This window comes from Ranitomeya variabilis, chromosome 3, assembly GCF_051348905.1.
Source record: "Ranitomeya variabilis isolate aRanVar5 chromosome 3, aRanVar5.hap1, whole genome shotgun sequence".
NCBI classification, from domain to species: Eukaryota; Metazoa; Chordata; class Amphibia; order Anura; family Dendrobatidae; genus Ranitomeya; species Ranitomeya variabilis.
The window spans coordinates 779629623-779648649 of NC_135234.1; the positions used below are offsets into that span (position 1 = coordinate 779629623).

A 19027-nucleotide genomic window follows, 5' to 3' on the forward strand; every position below is an offset into this window, starting at 1 on the left:
GAGGGATTGCCACACACACAGCAGGGGAACAGCTGACGTTACTGAACCCCAATAACAGAGGAGGGACTGTTGACTGTGCGTACAGCACTTCTGGATGGCAACTGGCGGTGTTGGAGCCCAGGGACAGGTGGAGGAGGAGGAGGTAGGAGGAGGTAGGAGGGATTGCCACACACACAGCAGGGGAACAGCTGACGTTACTGAACCCCAATAACAGAGGAGGGACTGTTGACTGTGCGTACAGCACTTCTGGACGGCAACTGGCGGTGTTGGAGCCCAGGGTCAGGTGGAGGAGGAGGAGGTGGAGGAGGTAGGAGGGATTGCCACACACACAGCAGGGGAACAGCTGACGTTACTGAACCCCAATAACAGAGGAGGGACTGTTGACTGTGCGTACAGCACTTCTGGACGGCAACTGGCGGTGTTGGAGCCCAGGGTCAGGTGGAGGAGGAGGAGGTGGAGGAGGTAGGAGGGATTGCCACACACACAGCAGGGGAACAGCTGACGTTACTGAACCCCAATAACAGAGGAGGGACTGTTGACTGTGCGTACAGCACTTCTGGACGGCAACTGGCGGTGTTGGAGCCCAGGGTCAGGTGGAGGAGGAGGAGGTGGAGGAGGTAGGAGGGATTGCCACACACACAGCAGGGGAACAGCTGACGTTACTGAACCCCAATAACAGAGGAGGGACTGTTGACTGTGCGTACAGCACTTCTGGACGGCAACTGGCGGTGTTGGAGCCCAGGGACAGGTGGAGGAGGAGGAGGTAGGAGGGATTGCCACACACACAGCAGGGGAACAGCTGACGTTTCTGAACCCCAATAACAGAGGAGGGACTGTTGACTGTGCGTACAGCACTTCTGGACGGCAACTGGCGGTGTTGGAGCCCAGGGACAGGTGGAGGAGGAGGAGGTGGAGGAGGTAGGAGGGATTGCCACACACACAGCTGGGGAACAGCTGACGTTACTGAACCCCAATAACAGAGGAGCGACTGTTGACTGTGCGTACAGCACTTCTGGACGGCAACTGGCGGTGTTGGAGCCCAGGGACAGGTGGAGGAGGAGGAGGTAGGAGGAGGTAGGAGGGATTGCCACACACACAGCAGGGGAACAGCTGACGTTACTGAACCCCAATAACAGAGGAGGGACTGTTGACTGTGCGTACAGCACTTCTGGATGGCAACTGGCGGTGTTGGAGCCCAGGGACAGGTGGAGGAGGAGGAGGTAGGAGGAGGTAGGAGGGATTGCCAAACACACAGCAGGGGAACAGCTGACGTTACTGAACCCCAATAACAGAGGAGGGACTGTTGACTGTGCGTACAGCACTTCTGGACGGCAACTGGCGGTGTTGGAGCCCAGGGTCAGGTGGAGGAGGAGGAGGTGGAGGAGGTAGGAGGGATTGCCACACACACAGCAGGGGAACAGCTGACGTTACTGAACCCCAATAACAGAGGAGGGACTGTTGACTGTGCGTACAGCACTTCTTGACGGCAACTGGCGGTGTTGGAGCCCAGGGACAGGTGGAGGAGGAGGAGGTAGGAGGAGGTAGGAGGGATTGCCACACACACAGCAGGGGAACAGCTGACGTTACTGAACCCCAATAACAGAGGAGGGACTGTTGACTGTGCGTACAGCACTTCTGGACGGCAACTGGCGGTGTTGGAGCCCAGGGACAGGTGGAGGAGGAGGAGGTAGGAGGAGGTAGGAGGGATTGCCACACACACAGCAGGGGAACAGCTGACGTTACTGAACCCCAATAACAGAGGAGGGACTGTTGACTGTGCGTACAGCACTTCTGGACGGCAACTGGCGGTGTTGGAGCCCAGGGACAGGTGGAGGAGGAGGAGGTAGGAGGAGGTAGGAGGGATTGCCACACACACAGCAGGGGAACAGCTGACGTTACTGAACCCCAATAACAGAGGAGGGACTGTTGACTGTGCGTACAGCACTTCTGGACGGCAACTGGCGGTGTTGGAGCCCAGGGACAGGTGGAGGAGGAGGAGGTAGGAGGAGGTAGGAGGGATTGCCACACACACAGCAGGGGAACAGCTGACGTTACTGAACCCCAATAACAGAGGAGGGACTGTTGACTGTGCGTACAGCACTTCTGGACGGCAACTGGCGGTGTTGGAGCCCAGGGACAGGTGGAGGAGGAGGAGGTAGGAGGAGGTAGGAGGGATTGCCACACACACAGCAGGGGAACAGCTGACGTTACTGAACCCCAATAACAGAGGAGGGACTGTTGACTGTGCGTACAGCACTTCTGGACGGCAACTGGCGGTGTTGGAGCCCAGGGACAGGTGGAGGAGGAGGAGGTAGGAGGAGGTAGGAGGGATTGCCACACATACAGCAGGGGAACAGCTGACGTTACTGAACCCCAATAACAGAGGAGGGACTGTTGACTGTGCGTACAGCACTTCTGGACGGCAACTGGCGGTGTTGGAGCCCAGGGACAGGTGGAGGAGGAGGAGGTAGGAGGAGGTAGGAGGGATTGCCACACACACAGCAGGGGAACAGCTGACGTTACTGAACCCCAATAACAGAGGAGGGACTGTTGACTGTGCGTACAGCACTTCTGGATGGCAACTGGCGGTGTTGGAGCCCAGGGACAGGTGGAGGAGGAGGAGGTAGGAGGAGGTAGGAGGGATTGCCACACACACAGCAGGGGAACAGCTGACGTTACTGAACCCCAATAACAGAGGAGGGACTGTTGACTGTGCGTACAGCACTTCTGGACGGCAACTGGCGGTGTTGGAGCCCAGGGTCAGGTGGAGGAGGAGGAGGTGGAGGAGGTAGGAGGGATTGCCACACACACAGCAGGGGAACAGCTGACGTTACTGAACCCCAATAACAGAGGAGGGACTGTTGACTGTGCGTACAGCACTTCTGGACGGCAACTGGCGGTGTTGGAGCCCAGGGTCAGGTGGAGGAGGAGGAGGTGGAGGAGGTAGGAGGGATTGCCACACACACAGCAGGGGAACAGCTGACGTTACTGAACCCCAATAACAGAGGAGGGACTGTTGACTGTGCGTACAGCACTTCTGGATGGCAACTGGCGGTGTTGGAGCCCAGGGACAGGTGGAGGAGGAGGAGGTAGGAGGAGGTAGGAGGGATTGCCACACACACAGCAGGGGAACAGCTGACGTTACTGAACCCCAATAACAGAGGAGGGACTGTTGACTGTGCGTACAGCACTTCTGGATGGCAACTGGCGGTGTTGGAGCCCAGGGACAGGTGGAGGAGGAGGAGGTAGGAGGAGGTAGGAGGGATTGCCACACACACAGCAGGGGAACAGCTGACGTTACTGAACCCCAATAACAGAGGAGGGACTGTTGACTGTGCGTACAGCACTTCTGGACGGCAACTGGCGGTGTTGGAGCCCAGGGACAGGTGGAGGTGGAGGAGGTAGGAGGAGATAGGAGGGATTGCCACACACACAGCAGGGGAACAGCTGACGTTACTGAACCCCAATAACAGAGGAGGGACTGTTGACTGTGCGTACAGCACTTCTGGACGGCAACTGGCGGTGTTGGAGCCCAGGGTCAGGTGGAGGAGGAGGAGGTGGAGGAGGTAGGAGGGATTGCCACACACACAGCAGGGGAACAGCTGACGTTACTGAACCCCAATAACAGAGGAGGGACTGTTGACTGTGCGTACAGCACTTCTGGATGGCAACTGGCGGTGTTGGAGCCCAGGGACAGGTGGAGGAGGAGGAGGTAGGAGGAGGTAGGAGGGATTGCCAAACACACAGCAGGGGAACAGCTGACGTTACTGAACCCCAATAACAGAGGAGGGACTGTTGACTGTGCGTACAGCACTTCTGGACGGCAACTGGCGGTGTTGGAGCCCAGGGTCAGGTGGAGGAGGAGGAGGTGGAGGAGGTAGGAGGGATTGCCACACACACAGCAGGGGAACAGCTGACGTTACTGAACCCCAATAACAGAGGAGGGACTGTTGACTGTGCGTACAGCACTTCTTGACGGCAACTGGCGGTGTTGGAGCCCAGGGACAGGTGGAGGAGGAGGAGGTAGGAGGAGGTAGGAGGGATTGCCACACACACAGCAGGGGAACAGCTGACGTTACTGAACCCCAATAACAGAGGAGGGACTGTTGACTGTGCGTACAGCACTTCTGGATGGCAACTGGCGGTGTTGGAGCCCAGGGACAGGTGGAGGAGGAGGAGGTAGGAGGAGGTAGGAGGGATTGCCACACACACAGCAGGGGAACAGCTGACGTTACTGAACCCCAATAACAGAGGAGGGACTGTTGACTGTGCGTACAGCACTTCTGGACGGCAACTGGCGGTGTTGGAGCCCAGGGTAAGGTGGAGGAGGAGGAGGTGGAGGAGGTAGGAGGGATTGCCACACACACAGCAGGGGAACAGCTGACGTTACTGAACCCCAATAACAGAGGAGGGACTGTTGACTGTGCGTACAGCACTTCTGGACGGCAACTGGCGGTGTTGGAGCCCAGGGACAGGTGAAGGAGGAGGAGGTAGGAGGAGGTAGGAGGGATTGCCACACACACAGCAGGGGAACAGCTGACGTTACTGAACCCCAATAACAGAGGAGGGACTGTTGACTGTGCGTACAGCACTTCTGGATGGCAACTGGCGGTGTTGGAGCCCAGGGTCAGGTGGAGGAGGAGGAGGTGGAGGAGGTAGGAGGGATTGCCACACACACAGCAGGGGAACAGCTGACGTTACTGAACCCCAATAACAGAGGAGGGACTGTTGACTGTGCGTACAGCACTTCTGGACGGCAACTGGCGGTGTTGGAGCCCAGGGACAGGTGGAGGAGGAGGAGGTAGGAGGAGGTAGGAGGGATTGCCACACACACAGCAGGGGAACAGCTGACGTTACTGAACCCCAATAACAGAGGAGGGACTGTTGACTGTGCGTACAGCACTTCTGGATGGCAACTGGCGGTGTTGGAGCCCAGGGACAGGTGGAGGAGGAGGAGGTAGGAGGAGGTAGGAGGGATTGCCACACACACAGCAGGGGAACAGCTGACGTTACTGAACCCCAATAACAGAGGAGGGACTGTTGACTGTGCGTACAGCACTTCTGGACGGCAACTGGCGGTGTTGGAGCCCAGGGTCAGGTGGAGGAGGAGGAGGTGGAGGAGGTAGGAGGGATTGCCACACACACAGCAGGGGAACAGCTGACGTTACTGAACCCCAATAACAGAGGAGGGACTGTTGACTGTGCGTACAGCACTTCTGGACGGCAACTGGCGGTGTTGGAGCCCAGGGACAGGTGAAGGAGGAGGAGGTAGGAGGAGGTAGGAGGGATTGCCACACACACAGCAGGGGAACAGCTGACGTTACTGAACCCCAATAACAGAGGAGGGACTGTTGACTGTGCGTACAGCACTTCTGGATGGCAACTGGCGGTGTTGGAGCCCAGGGTCAGGTGGAGGAGGAGGAGGTGGAGGAGGTAGGAGGGATTGCCACACACACAGCAGGGGAACAGCTGACGTTACTGAACCCCAATAACAGAGGAGGGACTGTTGACTGTGCGTACAGCACTTCTGGACGGCAACTGGCGGTGTTGGAGCCCAGGGTCAGGTGGAGGAGGAGGAGGTGGAGGAGGTAGGAGGGATTGCCACACACACAGCAGGGGAACAGCTGACGTTACTGAACCCCAATAACAGAGGAGGGACTGTTGACTGTGCGTACAGCACTTCTGGATGGCAACTGGCGGTGTTGGAGCCCAGGGACAGGTGGAGGAGGAGGAGGTAGGAGGAGGTAGGAGGGATTGCCACACACACAGCAGGGGAACAGCTGACGTTACTGAACCCCAATAACAGAGGAGGGACTGTTGACTGTGCGTACAGCACTTCTGGATGGCAACTGGCGGTGTTGGAGCCCAGGGACAGGTGGAGGAGGAGGAGGTAGGAGGGATTGCCACACACACAGCAGGGGAACAGCTGATGTTACTGAACCCCAATAACAGAGGAGGGACTGTTGACTGTGCGTACAGCACTTCTGGATGGCAACTGGCGGTGTTGGAGCCCAGGGACAGGTGGAGGAGGAGGAGGTAGGAGGAGGTAGGAGGGATTGCCACACACACAGCAGGGGAACAGCTGACGTTACTGAACCCCAATAACAGAGGAGGGACTGTTGACTGTGCGTACAGCACTTCTGGACGGCAACTGGCGGTGTTGGAGCCCAGGGTCAGGTGGAGGAGGAGGAGGTGGAGGAGGTAGGAGGGATTGCCACACACACAGCAGGGGAACAGCTGACGTTACTGAACCCCAATAACAGAGGAGGGACTGTTGACTGTGCGTACAGCACTTCTGGACGGCAACTGGCGGTGTTGGAGCCCAGGGTCAGGTGGAGGAGGAGGAGGTGGAGGAGGTAGGAGGGATTGCCACACACACAGCAGGGGAACAGCTGACGTTACTGAACCCCAATAACAGAGGAGGGACTGTTGACTGTGCGTACAGCACTTCTGGACGGCAACTGGCGGTGTTGGAGCCCAGGGTCAGGTGGAGGAGGAGGAGGTGGAGGAGGTAGGAGGGATTGCCACACACACAGCAGGGGAACAGCTGACGTTACTGAACCCCAATAACAGAGGAGGGACTGTTGACTGTGCGTACAGCACTTCTGGACGGCAACTGGCGGTGTTGGAGCCCAGGGACAGGTGGAGGAGGAGGAGGTAGGAGGGATTGCCACACACACAGCAGGGGAACAGCTGACGTTTCTGAACCCCAATAACAGAGGAGGGACTGTTGACTGTGCGTACAGCACTTCTGGACGGCAACTGGCGGTGTTGGAGCCCAGGGACAAGTGGAGGAGGAGGAGGTGGAGGAGGTAGGAGGGATTGCCACACACACAGCTGGGGAACAGCTGACGTTACTGAACCCCAATAACAGAGGAGCGACTGTTGACTGTGCGTACAGCACTTCTGGACGGCAACTGGCGGTGTTGGAGCCCAGGGACAGGTGGAGGAGGAGGAGGTAGGAGGAGGTAGGAGGGATTGCCACACACACAGCAGGGGAACAGCTGACGTTACTGAACCCCAATAACAGAGGAGGGACTGTTGACTGTGCGTGCAGCACTTCTGGACGGCAACTGGCGGTGTTGGAGCCCAGGGACAGGTGGAGGAGGAGAAGGTAGGAGGAGGTAGGAGGGATTGCCACACACACAGCAGGGGAACAGCTGACGTTACTGAACCCCAATAACAGAGGAGGGACTGTTGACTGTGCGTACAGCACTTCTGGACGGCAACTGGCGGTGTTGGAGCCCAGGGACAGGTGGAGGAGGAGGAGGTAGGAGGAGGTAGGAGGGATTGCCACACACACAGCAGGGGAACAGCTGACGTTACTGAACCCCAATAACAGAGGAGGGACTGTTGACTGTGCGTACAGCACTTCTGGACGGCAACTGGCGGTGTTGGAGCCCAGGGACAGGTGGAGGAGGAGGAGGTAGGAGGAGGTAGGAGGGATTGCCACACACACAGCAGGGGAACAGCTGACGTTACTGAACCCCAATAACAGAGGAGGGACTGTTGACTGTGCGTACAGCACTTCTGGACGGCAACTGGCGGTGTTGGAGCCCAGGGACAGGTGGAGGAGGAGGAGGTAGGAGGAGGTAGGAGGGATTGCCACACACACAGCAGGGGAACAGCTGACGTTACTGAACCCCAATAACAGAGGAGGGACTGTTGACTGTGCGTACAGCACTTCTGGACGGCAACTGGCGGTGTTGGAGCCCAGGGACAGGTGGAGGAGGAGGAGGTAGGAGGAGGTAGGAGGGATTGCCACACACACAGCAGGGGAACAGCTGACGTTACTGAACCCCAATAACAGAGGAGGGACTGTTGACTGTGCGTACAGCACTTCTGGACGGCAACTGGCGGTGTTGGAGCCCAGGGACAGGTGGAGGAGGAGGAGGTAGGAGGAGGTAGGAGGGATTGCCACACACACAGCAGGGGAACAGCTGACGTTACTGAACCCCAATAACAGAGGAGGGACTGTTGACTGTGCGTACAGCACTTCTGGACGGCAACTGGCGGTGTTGGAGCCCAGGGACAGGTGGAGGAGGAGGAGGTAGGAGGAGGTAGGAGGGATTGCCACACACACAGCAGGGGAACAGCTGACGTTACTGAACCCCAATAACAGAGGAGGGACTGTTGACTGTGCGTACAGCACTTCTGGACGGCAACTGGCGGTGTTGGAGCCCAGGGACAGGTGGAGGAGGAGGAGGTAGGAGGAGGTAGGAGGGATTGCCACACATACAGCAGGGGAACAGCTGACGTTACTGAACCCCAATAACAGAGGAGGGACTGTTGACTGTGCGTACAGCACTTCTGGACGGCAACTGGCGGTGTTGGAGCCCAGGGACAGGTGGAGGAGGAGGAGGTAGGAGGAGGTAGGAGGGATTGCCACACACACAGCAGGGGAACAGCTGACGTTACTGAACCCCAATAACAGAGGAGGGACTGTTGACTGTGCGTACAGCACTTCTGGATGGCAACTGGCGGTGTTGGAGCCCAGGGACAGGTGGAGGAGGAGGAGGTAGGAGGAGGTAGGAGGGATTGCCACACACACAGCAGGGGAACAGCTGACGTTACTGAACCCCAATAACAGAGGAGGGACTGTTGACTGTGCGTACAGCACTTCTGGACGGCAACTGGTGGTGTTGGAGCCCAGGGTCAGGTGGAGGAGGAGGAGGTGGAGGAGGTAGGAGGGATTGCCACACACACAGCAGGGGAACAGCTGACGTTACTGAACCCCAATAACAGAGGAGGGACTGTTGACTGTGCGTACAGCACTTCTGGACGGCAACTGGCGGTGTTGGAGCCCAGGGACAGGTGAAGGAGGAGGAGGTAGGAGGAGGTAGGAGGGATTGCCACACACACAGCAGGGGAACAGCTGACGTTACTGAACCCCAATAACAGAGGAGGGACTGTTGACTGTGCGTACAGCACTTCTCGACGGCAACTGGCGGTGTTGGAGCCCAGGGTCAGGTGGAGGAGGAGGAGGTGGAGGAGGTAGGAGGGATTGCCACACACACAGCAGGGGAACAGCTGACGTTACTGAACCCCAATAACAGAGGAGGGACTGTTGACTGTGCGTACAGCACTTCTGGACGGCAACTGGCGGTGTTGGAGCCCAGGGTCAGGTGGAGGAGGAGGAGGTGGAGGAGGTAGGAGGGATTGCCACACACACAGCAGGGGAACAGCTGACGTTACTGAACCCCAATAACAGAGGAGGGACTGTTGACTGTGCGTACAGCACTTCTGGACGGCAACTGGCGGTGTTGGAGCCCAGGGTCAGGTGGAGGAGGAGGAGGTGGAGGAGGTAGGAGGGATTGCCACACACACAGCAGGGGAACAGCTGACGTTACTGAACCCCAATAACAGAGGAGGGACTGTTGACTGTGCGTACAGCACTTCTGGATGGCAACTGGCGGTGTTGGAGCCCAGGGACAGGTGGAGGAGGAGGAGGTAGGAGGAGGTAGGAGGGATTGCCACACACACAGCAGGGGAACAGCTGACGTTACTGAACCCCAATAACAGAGGAGGGACTGTTGACTGTGCGTACAGCACTTCTGGATGGCAACTGGCGGTGTTGGAGCCCAGGGACAGGTGGAGGAGGAGGAGGTAGGAGGAGGTAGGAGGGATTGCCACACACACAGCAGGGGAACAGCTGACGTTACTGAACCCCAATAACAGAGGAGGGACTGTTGACTGTGCGTACAGCACTTCTGGACGGCAACTGGCGGTGTTGGAGCCCAGGGTCAGGTGGAGGAGGAGGAGGTGGAGGAGGTAGGAGGGATTGCCACACACACAGCAGGGGAACAGCTGACGTTACTGAACCCCAATAACAGAGGAGGGACTGTTGACTGTGCGTACAGCACTTCTGGACGGCAACTGGCGGTGTTGGAGCCCAGGGACAGGTGGAGGAGGAGGAGGTAGGAGGAGGTAGGAGGGATTGCCACACACACAGCAGGGGAACAGCTGACATTACTGAACCCCAATAACAGAGGAGGGACTGTTGACTGTGCGTACAGCACTTCTGGACGGCAACTGGCGGTGTTGGAGCCCAGGGTCAGGTGGAGGATGAGGAGGTGGAGGAGGTAGGAGGGATTGCCACACACACAGCAGGGGAACAGCTGACGTTACTGAACCCCAATAACAGAGGAGGGACTGTTGACTGTGCATACAGCACTTCTGGACGGCAACTGGCGGTGTTGGAGCCCAGGGACAGGTGGAGGAGGAGGAGGTAGGAGGGATTGCCACACACACAGCAGGGGAACAGCTGACGTTACTGAACCCCAATAACAGAGGAGGGACTGTTGACTGTGCGTACAGCACTTCTGGACGGCAACTGGCGGTGTTGGAGCCCAGGGACAGGTGGAGGAGGAGGAGGTGGAGGAGGTAGGAGGGATTGCCACACACACAGCTGGGGAACAGCTGACGTTACTGAACCCCAATAACAGAGGAGCGACTGTTGACTGTGCGTACAGCACTTCTGGACGGCAACTGGCGGTGTTGGAGCCCAGGGACAGGTGGAGGAGGAGGAGGTAGGAGGAGGTAGGAGGGATTGCCACACACACAGCAGGGGAACAGCTGACGTTACTGAACCCCAATAACAGAGGAGGGACTGTTGACTGTGCGTACAGCACTTCTGGACGGCAACTGGCGGTGTTGGAGCCCAGGGACAGGTGGAGGAGGAGGAGGAGGTAGGAGGGATTGCCACACACACAGCAGGGGAACAGCTGACGTTACTGAACCCCAATAACAGAGGAGGGACTGTTGACTGTGCGTACAGCACTTCTGGACGGCAACTGGCGGTGTTGGAGCCCAGGGACAGGTGGAGGAGGAGGAGGTAGGAGGGATTGCCACACACACAGCAGGGGAACAGCTGACGTTACTGAACCCCAATAACAGAGGAGGGACTGTTGACTGTGCGTACAGCACTTCTGGACGGCAACTGGCGGTGTTGGAGCCCAGGGTCAGGTGGAGGAGGAGGAGGTGGAGGAGGTAGGAGGGATTGCCACACACACAGCAGGGGAACAGCTGACGTTACTGAACCCCAATAACAGAGGAGGGACTGTTGACTGTGCGTACAGCACTTCTGGATGGCAACTGGCGGTGTTGGAGCCCAGGGACAGGTGGAGGAGGAGGAGGTAGGAGGAGGTAGGAGGGATTGCCACACACACAGCAGGGGAACAGCTGACGTTACTGAACCCCAATAACAGAGGAGGGACTGTTGACTGTGCGTACAGCACTTCTGGACGGCAACTGGCGGTGTTGGAGCCCAGGGACAGGTGGAGGAGGAGGAGGTAGGAGGAGGGAGGAGGGATTGCCACACACACAGCAGGGGAACAGCTGACGTTACTGAACCCCAATAACAGAGGAGGGACTGTTGACTGTGCGTACAGCACTTCTGGACGGCAACTGGCGGTGTTGGAGCCCAGGGACAGGTGGAGGAGGAGGAGGTGGAGGAGGTAGGAGGGATTGCCACACACACAGCAGGGGAACAGCTGACGTTACTGAACCCCAATAACAGAGGAGGGACTGTTGACTGTGCGTACAGCACTTCTGGACGGCAACTGGCGGTGTTGGAGCCCAGGGACAGGTGGAGGAGGTGGAGGAGGTAGGAGGAGGTAGGAGGGATTGCCACACACACAGCAGGGGAACAGCTGACGTTACTGAACCCCAATAACAGAGGAGCGACTGTTGGGACTGTGCGGACAGCACTTCTGGACGGCAACTAGCGGTGTTGGAGCCCAGGGACAGGTGGAAAAGCAGAGGAACACAATGTAGGCCGAAGCCTGAGAAAGTCGAAAGGGAACCTTTAACCCCCCCCAAGGCGTTTGTAGCTGAAAGAGCCAGCTTGTGCAGCACAAAAGATGCAAAAGGAAAAGGTGGCTCTTTTCATCACGCTCCTTGCAAACACAGAACTAAACACTTATAAAATGTGTCCCCTGAAACCGTGAAACCGTCCCGGAGGTGGGACTTTCCTTCGTAATATGACGCAGCACAGCCGTCATTCCTACCCCCCCGGCGCCGTGCCCCGGCTCCTCAGCGTTGTTTGATTCCGTCCCGGAGCCTGCGCTGTCATGTTATCCCGTGGCCAGGCACACTTAGCGCTGCCCGTCTTCTGGCATCATTTGGTGTCAGGATGGCTGCGCCTGTGCGGCCGCGCTGGACGAGAGCCCGCCTCGCAGTGTCTTCTGATTTTATCCCACTGGGGGCCTGGGATCCATGGCCATGCGCAGTGCATATCCTCGCCTCTCACTCCCCTCCCTACGGCTTCTTAAGACTGTGCGGTGTCACGACCGTGGCATGCTATTAGGGACCAGCTGACACCGCACAGTCTGAAGAAGCCATAGGGAGATGAGTGAGAGGTGGAGGTTCAGATATGCACTGCGCATGTCCATGGATCCCAGGCCCCCAGTGGGATTAAATCAGAAGACACTGCGAGGCGGGCTCTCGGCCAGCGCGGCCGCACAGGCGCAGCCATCCTGACACCAAATGATGCCAGCCAGAAGACGGGCAGCGCTAAGTGTGCCTGGCCACGGGATAACATAACAGCGCAGGCTCCGGGACGGAATCAAACAACGCTGAGGAGCGGGTGCGCGGCGCCGGGGGGGTAGGAATGACGGCTGTGCTGCGTCACATTACGAAGGAAAGTCCCACCTCCGGGACGGTGTTACGGTATCAGTGGACACATTTTATAAGTGTTAAGTTCTGCGTGTGCAAGGAGCTAAACCAAAATAGCTACCTTTTCCTTGTGCAGCATTACTGCTGCACAAGGTGGCTCTTTCAGTAACAAACGCCTTGGGGGGGGGGAACAGATTCCCTTACATTTCAGTTGTTGTGTCAGCGTGGCGGTCGCATGACACATTGCCAGCTACACAGCTGGGGATCAGCTGACGTTACTGAAACCCAAGAACACTGGGTCGTATGTTTTGACTGTGCAGACGGCACTTCTGAGCCTCAACTGGCGGTGTTGGAGCCCAGGAATTACAGTTCAGGTGGTAGAAAGATGAACACAACAGGAGACCTGGATAACGTATACAGTGACCTAATTATTTAATCAGGAGGAGGAGTGGCAAATTCCTGCGAGATCCAGGCCTTGTTCATTTTCAGGAAAGTAAGCCGGTCAACGTTATCGGAGGATAGTCGCATGCGACGGTCAGTTAGTACACCACCTGCAGCACTAAAGACACGTTCCGATAATACACTGGCCGCAGGGCAAGACAGCACCTCCAATGCATACTGGCTTAGCTCTGGCCATGTATCCAGCTTTGAGACCCAAAACTTGAAAGGGGAAGAGCCGTCTGGGAGTACAGCAAGAGGGCAAGACATGTAGTCTGTCACCATCTGACGGAACCGTTGCCTCCTGCTGACTGGAGCCGTCTGTGATGGTGTAGACTTTTGTGGGGGGCACAGAAAACTGTGCCACAGTTGGGCCATACTGGTCTTGCCTTGGGCAGAGGCACTGCTTCTGCTCCCTCTTTGTGCAGAGCATCCACCACTGCCTGGACGCACTGAGCTGCTTTGGAATGCGCTAGCAGCACTTCTCTCAGTTGGACTGGAGAAGATGATGGAATTGACCAGTGTGTCTTGGTACTCCCGCATTTTTCACTCCCGGTTCAACGGTGTGATGAGGCTTTCTACGTTGTCCCGGTAGCGAGGATCGAGGAGGGTGAACACCCAATAATCAGACATGCTGAGAATGTGGGCGATGCGGCGGTCGTTTCTCAGGCACTGCAGCATGTAATCCACCATGTGCTGCAGACTGCCAACTGCCCAAGAAACGCTGTCCCCTGCTGGAGGCGTGATCTCTGCCCGCTCGTCATCACCCCACCCTCGCTGTACACACTGAGTACTGGACAATTCGGTAACTCCCTCCTCTGGACGGATGTCTTCCTCCTCCATTGACTCCTCCTCATCCTCCTCACAAACTGTCCCCCTGCCTACGCGTTTGTGAGGAACCACGTGGCGCTGACTGTCCAGAAGATGATGGAAATGGTGAATCCTCATCCTCCACCTCTTCCACAACATCATCCCTTAGCGCTTGCAGTGATTTTTCAAGCAGGCAGATAAGGGGGACAGTCATGCTGACTAGTGCATCATCTGCACTCGCCATCCGCGTGGAATAATCAAAGGGACGCAAAACCTGGCAGACGTCATTCATAGTGGCCCACTCTGTGGTTGTGAAGTCTGTACGGCGCTGACTGCGACTTTTTTGCGCCTGAAGCAGCTGGTACTCCATTACAGCTTGCTGCTGCTCACACAACCGCTCCAACATATGTAACGTGGAATTCCACCTGGTAGGTAGGTCACATATGATGCGATGTTCCGGCAGGCGGTGTCGGCGCTGCAGAGCCGCAATGCGCGCTTTTGCCGTGCTGGAACGCCGCAAGTGAGCACACTCTAGGCGGACCTTGTGCAGCAGTGCATCAAGATCCGGATAGTCCCTCAAAAAGCTCTGCACGACCAAATTGAGCACATGTGCCAGACATGGGATGTGAGTGAGGTTGCCGAGGCCCAGAGCTGCCACCAGATTTCGGCCATTATCACACACTACCATGCCTGGCTGGAGATTCGCTGGCACAAACCACACATCGCTCTCCTGCTTGATGGCATTCCAGAGCTCCTGCGCTGTGTGGCTACGATTCCCCCCAAAAATTAATTTCAACACGGCCTGTTGACGTTTGGCCATGGCTGTGCTCATGTCGGTCGTAACAGGTACACGTTCATCACGGGTCCATGTGGAGGTGGACTGTGACGGCTCCTGCAGCGATGATTCTGAGGAACTGGTGTAAGAGGAGGAGTCAATGCGTACAGAATGGATTCCTGCAATCCTTGGAGTGGGCAGGACACGTCCTGCGCCACTCGCACGGTCTGTACCCGGCTCAACGACATTACCCAATGGGCAGTGAGGGAAAGGTATCGCCCCTGTCCATGTTGACTGGTCCACGCATCGGTGGTGAGGTGGACCTTGCTACTGACGGCGTTCAGTAGCGCGTGTTTTATGTGTCCCTCCACATGCTTGTGCAGGGCAGGGACGGCTTGCCTGCTGAAGTAAAAGCGGCTGGGCACATTGTACTGTGGGACTGCCAATGACATCAAGTCACGGAAGCTGTCAGTCTCCACCAGCCTGAATGACAGCATTTCCAGTGACAGAAGTTTGGCAATGCCTGCAGTCAGAGCCTGTGCTCGTGGGTGGTTTGACGAGAAAGGCCGCCTTTTCTCCCATGCCTGTACTACCGATGTGTTGTGAATTTGCTTTTTGCTCCCTCTAGTGGTTACTAGTTTTTTGACTCTGGTTTTTCTGTCATTCCTTTTATCCGCACCTGGGTCGTTAGTTAGGGGTGTTGCTATATAAGCTCCCTGGACCTTCAGTTCTATGCCTGGCAACGTAGTTATCAGAGCTAGTCTGCTGTGCTCTTGTCTACTGATCCTGGTTCCAGTTATATCAGCTAAGTCTGCCTTTTGCTTTTTGCTATTTGTTTTGGTTTTGTATTTTTGTCCAGCTTGTTCCTAATCTATATCCTGACCTTTGCTGGAAGCTCTAGGGGGGCTGGTGTTCTCCCCCCGGACCGTTAGACGGTTCGGGGGTTCTTGAATTTCCAGGGTGGATTTTGATAGGGTTTTTGTTGACCATATAAGTTACCTTTCTTTATTCTGCTATCAGTAAGCGGGCCTCTCTGTGCTAAACCTGGTTCATTTCTGTGTTTGTCATTTCCTCTTACCTCACCGTCATTATTTGTGGGGGGCTTCTATCCAGCTTTGGGGTCCCCTTCTCTGGAGGCAAGAAAGGTCTTTGTTTTCCTCTACTAGGGGTAGCTAGATTCTCCGGCTGGCGCGTGTCATCTAGAATCAACGTAGGAATGATCCCCGGCTACTTCTAGTGTTGGCGTTAGGAGTAGATATATGGTCAACCCAGTTACCACTGCCCTATGAGCTGGATTTTTGTATTCTGCAGACTTCCACGTTCCTCTGAGACCCTCGCCATTGGGGTCATAACAGTTTGCCAGGCCAGTATTAAATGTTTAATGCATTGCAGAAGAGGGATTATAAGAAAGAAGATTCTGAGTTTTTTTTTTTTTTTTTTCTTCTTCCCCTTTACCTCAGAGTGGCTATGCTTGCTGCAGACATGAATGTCCAGACCTTGGTTACAAGTGTGGACCAGCTGGCTACTCGTGTGCAGGGCATACAAGACTATGTTATCAGAAATCCTAGGTCAGAACCTAAAATACCGATTCCTGAACTGTTTTCCGGAGACAGGTTTAAGTTTAGGAATTTCGTGAATAATTGTAAATTGTTTTTGTCCCTGAGACCCTGTTCATCTGGAGATTCTGCTCAGCAAGTAAAAATTGTTATTTCGTTCTTACGGGGCGACCCTCAGGATTGGGCTTTTTCGCTGGCGCCAGGAGATCCGGCATTGGCTGATCTTGATGCGTTTTTTCTGGCGCTCGGTTTACTTTATGAGGAACCCAATCTTGAGATTCAGGCAGAAAAGGCCTTGCTGGCTATGTCTCAGGGGCAGGACGAGGCTGAAGTGTATTGCCAAAAATTTCGGAAATGGTCCGTGCTGACACATTGGAACGAGTGTGCACTGGCCGCTAATTTTAGAAATGGCCTATCTGAAGCCATTAAGAATGTTATGGTGGGTTTTTCCATTCCCACAGGTCTGAATGACACTATGGCACTGGCTATTCAAATTGACCGGCGGTTGCGGGAGCGCAAAACCGCAAATTCCCTCATGGTGTTGTCTGAACAGACACCTAATTCGGTGCAATGTGATAGAAAAACCGCAAATTCCCTCATGGTGTTGTCTGAACAGACACCTGATTTAATGCAATGTGATAGAATCCTGACTAGAAATGAGCGGAAAATTCATAGACGCCGGAATGGCTTGTGCTACTACTGTGGTGATTCTACACATGTTATCTCAGCATGCTCTAAACGTATAGCTAAGGTTGTTAGTCCTGTCACCGTTGGTAATTTGCAACCTAAATTTATTCTGTCTGTAACTTTGATTTGCTCACTGTCATCTTATCCTGTCATGGCGTTTGTAGATTCAGGTGCTGCCCTGAGTCTCATGGATCTCTCATTTGCTAAGCACTGTGGTTTTACTCTTGAACCATTAGAAAATCCTATTCCTCTTAGGGGTATTGATGCTACACCATTGGCAGCAAATAAACCGCAGTATTGGACACAGGTTACCATGTGCATGACTCCTGAACACCGCGAGGTGATACGTTTCCTGGTTTTACATAAAATGCATGATTTGGTTGTTTTAGGGCTGCCATGGTTACAGACCCATAATCCAGTCCTGGACTGGAAGGCTATGTCAGTCTCAAGTTGGGGCTGTCGTGGTATTCATGAGGATTCCCTGCCTGTGTCTATTGCTTCTTCTACGCCTTCGGAAGTTCCGGAGTACTTGTCTGATTATCAGGATGTCTTCAGCGAGTCTGAGTCCAGTGCACTGCCTCCTCATAGGGAATGTGACTGTGCAATAGATTTGATTCCAGGCAGTAAGTTTCCTAAGGGAAGACTGTTTAATCTGTCGATACCTGAACATACCGCTATGCGTTCATATATCAAGGAGTCTCTGGAGAAAGGACATATTCGTCCGTCTTCTTCCCCTCTTGGTGCGGGATTCTTTTTTGTGGCAAAAAAGGACGGATCTTTGAGACCTTGTATTGATTATCGGCTTTTAAATAAGATCACTGTCAAGTTTCAGTATCCTTTACCGCTGTTGTCTGACTTGTTTGCCCGGATTAAGGGTGCCAAGTGGTTCACCAAGATAGACCTTCGTGGTGCGTACAACCTTGTGCGCATTAAGCAAGGTGATGAATGGAAAACCGCATTCAACACGCCCGAAGGTCATTTTGAGTACTTGGTGATGCCTTTTGGGCTCTCCAATGCGCCTTCAGTTTTTCAGTCCTTTATGCATGACATTTTCCGGAACTATCTGGATAAATTTTTGATTGTTTATCTGGATGATATTTTGGTTTTTTCTGATAATTGGGATTCGCATGTGGAGCAGGTCAGGTTGGTCTTTAAAATTTTGCGTGAAAATTCTTTGTTTGTCAAGGGCTCAAAGTGTCTCTTTGGTGTACAGAAGGTTCCCTTTTTGGGGTTCATTTTTTCCCCTTCTGCTGTGGAGATGGACCCAGTCAAGGTCCGAGCTATTCTTGATTGGACTCAGCCCTCGTCAGTTAAGAGTCTTCAGAAGTTCTTGGGTTTTGCTAACTTCTACCGTCGTTTTATCGCTAATTTTTCTAGCATTGTGAAACCTTTGACGGATATGACCAAGAAGGGCTCCGATGTAGCTAACTGGGCTCCTGCTGCCGTGGAGGCTTTCCAGGAGTTGAAACGCCGGTTTACTTCGGCGCCTGTTTTGTGCCAGCCTGACGTCTCACTTCCCTTTCAGGTTGAGGTGGATGCTTCGGAGATTGGGGCAGGGGCCGTTTTGTCGCAGAGAGGCCCTGGTTGCTCTGTTATGAAACCTTGTGCCTTTTTCTCTAGGAAGTTTTCGCCTGCCGAGCGAAATTATGATGTGGGCAATCGGGAGTTGTTGGCCATGAAATGGGCATTTGAGGAGTGGCGTCATTGGCTCGAGGGTGCTAAGCATCGTGTGGTGGTCTTGACTGATCACAAAAATCTGATGTATCTCGAGTCTGCTAAACGCCTTAATCCGAGACAGGCCCGCTGGTCATTGTTTTTCTCCCGCTTTGATTTTGTTGTCTCGTATTTACCAGGTTCAAAGAATGTGAAGGCCGATGCTCTTTCTAGGAGCTTTGTGCCTGATGCTCCTGGAGTCGCTGATCCTGTTGGTATTCTTAAAGATGGAGTTATCTTGTCAGCTATTTCTCCGGATCTGCGACGTGTGTTGCAGAGATTTCAGGCTGATAGGCCTGAGTCTTGTCCACCTGACAGACTGTTTGTCCCGGATAAGTGGACCAGCAGAGTCATTTCCGAGGTTCATTCCTCGGTGTTGGCAGGTCACCCGGGAATTTTTGGCACCAGAGATCTGGTGGCCAGGTCCTTTTGG

The 19027-nt window shown here is 55.1% G+C and overlaps 1 protein-coding gene across 1 annotated transcript in view; it reads right to left on the reverse strand.

Moving 5' to 3' along the window:
* LOC143817492 (olfactory receptor 52A1-like) overlaps positions 1–19027 on the reverse strand; it is a 165878-nt gene that overhangs the window by 26163 nt on the left and 120688 nt on the right. The gene's annotated exons all lie outside the window — the stretch shown is intronic.